Source organism: Vicugna pacos, chromosome 8 (assembly GCF_048564905.1).
Source record: "Vicugna pacos chromosome 8, VicPac4, whole genome shotgun sequence".
Taxonomy (NCBI): Eukaryota; Metazoa; Chordata; class Mammalia; order Artiodactyla; family Camelidae; genus Vicugna; species Vicugna pacos.
The window spans coordinates 22154425-22159311 of NC_132994.1; the positions used below are offsets into that span (position 1 = coordinate 22154425).

Here is a 4887-nt window from a genome sequence, read left to right on the forward strand (position 1 = left end):
TTAGTGAGAATTATCTTAGATAATTTAACTGGGTACCAACTATATGATGCAGAATCTTGTGTGTAATATATATATATATATATATCAGCATCTGATACCTCGGAGGAAAACTCCACACCAAGAGTGAAGAGCCCAGTTACACTGCTCTATGTATGTACCCATTCATACTTCGTCTCCGGGATTCTGACGCCAGGCGCCACCTGTGGTACTTTCTTCACCTAGGATATTAATTCATAATTGTTTCTTTTTGTTGAAGGTTGACACTCTTTCCACTGATTGAAACTTACACGTTATTTTTACTCCACATGCGCAGTAGTCACATATTCCAAAGTCCCTGGACCACTTGAGTACATAAGTGCCACTGTTTAACGGAATATGTATATTCAGGTCTGTAAACCTAACCATGTGATTTGGAGTACTTCCTGCGGACGATTCTGACTGTTGAGTATTTACACGGACCATGGTGATATCCAAAAGAAAAATGCTTTTATACTTACTGATTATTTCGTTGAACTACATAAAATGGGTATCAAAAATTGTATTTACTCCAGAAAAAAGGGTGAGTGAGTGAGAGAGGAGACAAGGGAGAGAGGGAGAGGGAGGGGGAGAGGGACCGAGCCGGGGTGGGGGGGGGGGGAGAGAACGTTGCGCCTGCGCACAGAAGACCCGCGTACTGCGGCGCTCAGGGCAGGGGTCTGGGGCGTCCCCTCCGGGGGTATATTTTCATGAATAACTTAAACGACCCTCCAAGTTGGAAGATCCGGCCTAATTCCCGGGCTGATGGGGCTGATGGAAGCAGATGGAACTGCTGGGATTGGATTTGGTCTAGGGAGTCCCAGAAAGAAATAGAGAGTGAAGCATACCGTCAGAGCCCAGCTGCCTTCCAGTGGGACCTCGAAGCCAAGCACCACGCCTCCACCTCAGAGAGCTGGCGAGCCATGGCCCAGCTGTCCCTCGAGCTGGAAAAGGAACAGAACAGAACGCCTGGTTACCGAGAAGCCCTCCTCTCTCAGGGGCGCAGGATGGTGGAAGAAAGGAAGCTTCTGGAGCAGGGGCGGGCGCGGGCCCTGCAGGAGCGCATACCTGAGCCGCCCGGACGCGGAGGAGGACTGGCAGCCCAGGGCCCGGCTCCTGCGGCGGGAGCTGGAGGACGCCCTTCCCCAGGGCCAGGGCGTCAGCCGCAGCCTCCTGCCCCCGCGCCGGCCACGGCTGCAGACGGAGGAGAGCTGGCTGGTCCCAGCGTCCACGGAGCGGAGGTGGCGGCTGGCCTGGCCTGACCGACATGTGTACGCGCCACATCGGCTGTGGTGACGTCTGGACACCAACGCGCGCCAAAATGGGAGGCGCACGTGGCTGTACCTCAAGCACTGGGAACTACCGTGGAGCCGAAGAAGCTCAAGAGCCGGGAGAAAGCCGTGCTGGAGAAGAGACAGGAGCGACGTGACTGCAGAGCAGGCTGCTGCGCGCTGGGTGAGTCGCGCCTCTGTGCTCCTTCCGCCGGCGCTGCGCGGCCCGGCCTGCGCTGCGCGGCCCGGCCTCCGCCGCGGCCCGGCCTCAGCCGTGGCCTTCCGCGCCGCCGGCCTCCTCCGAGGCGGACCGCGGGGCCGGGGACGCAGGGCCCGCTCCGGCCCCTTCAGCAGCTGAGGACGGAGCTTCTCAGAAGCACTTTTTAAGCTGTAAATATTTTATTAAGCGGAGCAGTAAAACCTCTTATCTCAGCTTTAGGATAAAATTGTTAGGCATGACGCAATTAAAACAATTTAAAACATAATTAAACACCTGCAATTGAAAAGCAAAAAAAAAAAAAAGAAACGTAGATACACACATATACATATATTTTCTCTGTAATTTTAATTTTATTCGTCTTGAACCTTATTCCTATTAACTTTACTGAGAATTTTTTGCTCTTCTTTTTTTGAACTAGTATGATCGTCAGAGCTTCCCTAAGGGCTTTCTTCTGTGCTTTCACTCTGACTAGGCTCCCTTTCCACCTCAATTGATCATGAAGGGGGTAATCTTCCTTCTGTGTCAGCGAGAGCCTGCTTCTCCCCAACATGTCTCTAGTACGTGCCCCTGTTAACTCTGTTTCTTTGTCTTAATAATTTTTAAAAAAGAAGCAGAAAACACACAAAGATGGAGGGAAACTTGCTGTTTGAGTGCTTCAGATTCACCCATCAAACTGATTTACTCTTTATTCGTTTACATTAGATTGTGTCACTGCAGGCTAGGAATGCTGAAAGAGAGCACCGTTAGAAAAGAGAGTCGAGTGAGAACTAGCATTGTCCCCTGACAAGGTGTCTGTTGGGTACTTGACACGTACTATCCCATGACTGCTCACAACTCTGTTACGGAAGCATTAATGTCCTCATTCTGAGATGGGGAAACAGATACACCATAAACTTTAAGAAAATTTGACTAAATTCTACAACTGTTAAGATACAGAACCATGTTTAAAATTTAGGTCTATTTCACTCAGGAGTCTCTTTCTACTGGACTTTGTGATATTGGTGATTTTTGAGCTGGGCGTTAAAATGTGCTGTACTCAGTGCACAAAAACTGTATTGGTGGAGGAAGCTTAAAAACAGAGAATATTGTGCTGTGGCACAGAGATGCAGGTCAGCAGATGACACATCATAAACAGTATCCTTTCTGTGCGTTTTCTGGTAGATGGTGTGGTTACTGGTTGGTTTTGAGCAGGGAGTAGCCCAAAGAAATATGAACTTTTTAGGAAGAGCCATTTGGCATCAGTGTAGAGAACCAATGGGAAAGATGTAGTACTGAGTATGCTAATGATGTCATATCTGCAAGATTTGATGGGTGATTAGATGTAGAGAGTAAAAGAAAAGAAATCATGTAGCCTGAGGCTCAGTATTCTGAGTGGGTTACTGGGTAAAAAATGGGGCTGTTGGCCAAGATAGAGAATCCATGTAGAGGAGCAGACTTAGGGCAAAAGATGGTGAGTTCAGCCTTATAAATGTGTTAGTTTGAAAATGGCACACATGGAGCATAAAGATATCCACAGTTAGTTGGATGTATAGGTCTGGCTCTGGAAATTAAAATTTTGGAATTTTCGGCATGGAGGGGATAGTTGAAATTATTGAGCTAGAAAAGTCTGCTCAGAAAAGGCACGCAAAGTAGAAGGCTCCTGTGGATTACATGCAGCAAAGTAGTCTTGGTGAAGTCAAAGAGATACAAGCCAAATTTTAACAGGTTTAGGATTGCCCGGACAATGAGAATATGGAAATGGGGAGGAGATTAGACCATGCAGAGAGGGTCAGAATAAGGGTTAGGATAAGGATTAGAATTTTACTGTCATTTTTGTTGTTCTTTTCTGTGATGATGTTTCTGGCTTTGCTTAATGTTGTCATTTGAGGTTAAAAAAGTAACCTGAGATCATTAATAATGTTGAAGCAAGCAACAAAGAGTGAAATACGGAATATTGGACAGATAACTGGGAGTGAATAACTATGAAACAGAAAACTGTTGGGAAACTGAGTCAGAATGCATGCGGAAGTATTAGCCTTTCAAGGGAAATTAACAATTTCTTCATCTGAAACTGGAAGAGAAAAGAAGAACAAAACAGATTTTGAAGAACAGGTAGCTATGGAAGTAAGAAGTTGATTTAGTTCAAATCACATACCCTTAATTTTCTTGGAAGAATTGGAGGTAAATTTATCTTCTGAGAGGGGCTAGAGTATGACTTATGATATAATAGAACGTTAACTGTATCAAGTGGCAAGAGTAAGGAAGCTACAGCCCCTTGGCGTAAGTACTCCATCAAAGGAAATCACAGCTTCCAGCAGTGTTTACCTTCCAATTAAAGGATCAGAAGGCCTCTTGAACTCAGAGGTACTCCACATTCCCTGCCACCTGACAACTAGTTTTATTTTCATACTGCAGGAATTTGCGACACTTGAAGACAGAACCTGGAAATGATTTGGGGTCAATAAATTAAATGTTTTAAAGCTCTGTATAAATGGCTCAGGTCACCTTCTCTTTATGGGGGTGCTTCACCCCCCGAATCCAAGCTAATTTTAAGAAATTGCATTTGACCCTACCATATCTAAATCACATTTTACTCAGACTTTTTACTCTTTCAGACATTACTATCTAGTATTAGAATGCTAGGTCTAAGACAGTTCCTGCCCCTCCCCAACTCCTGTAAAACGTATGCGGAATGAGATTCACTCAAAAACTGAGATAGACATATGAAATGTCTCTGAATTACTAACAGATAATGACCAACATCTGTAATTCATCACATGGAATTTTTCCACCAAACAAAATTTTGACTTTTGTGGAAGTCTTTTCTTTGACTTTGTAACTAATGCAGTAACCACATCAACTTTGGTGCTTAGAAGTCCCTGAGTGGCTCTTCGTAATATAATATCCTTGGGCCTTGAGAGATGGGTATATAACACAGTTCTTCCTGAGCAGAGCTGATCCAGTCAGTGTGAGAGCAGGTTTGGTAAGTTATTTCTTCAAGGACTAGATTTTAAACAAACTTCTAGGACCTTTCTGATTTTCATTATAGCAGCAAATTTATATGCTTGTATTAATTTGTAAGACTTTTGATCTGTACATCATCAATATGTAATTGAATTCTATTTGGTTGTGTTTTTATTTAATTTGCTAGATAATTTGAGGCAAACATCAAATTTGACTGGCATTTTCAGTAAATTGACAGTTGTTTTACTTACATGACTGATTATCTTGGCATTTGGTATAAGCAAAATCTCTCCAGTGAGTCCAAGATAATTTATGATAGTATTGTACTTCATGTGTCAAGCCAAATCTTGTTTAACTAGCTATTTCACATCTTCTGACTACACTAGGCATTACTCACTCATTAAAATTCAACATTGTGCCATGAGATCTCCTCATTGC

General features: G+C 44.2%; 1 pseudogene; it reads left to right on the forward strand.

Annotated features, from left to right (window-relative positions):
• Positions 1–725: 725 nt before the first annotated feature.
• Positions 726–1673, forward strand: LOC140697960 (coiled-coil domain-containing protein 127-like; annotated as a pseudogene).
• Positions 1674–4887: the final 3214 nt, after the last annotated feature.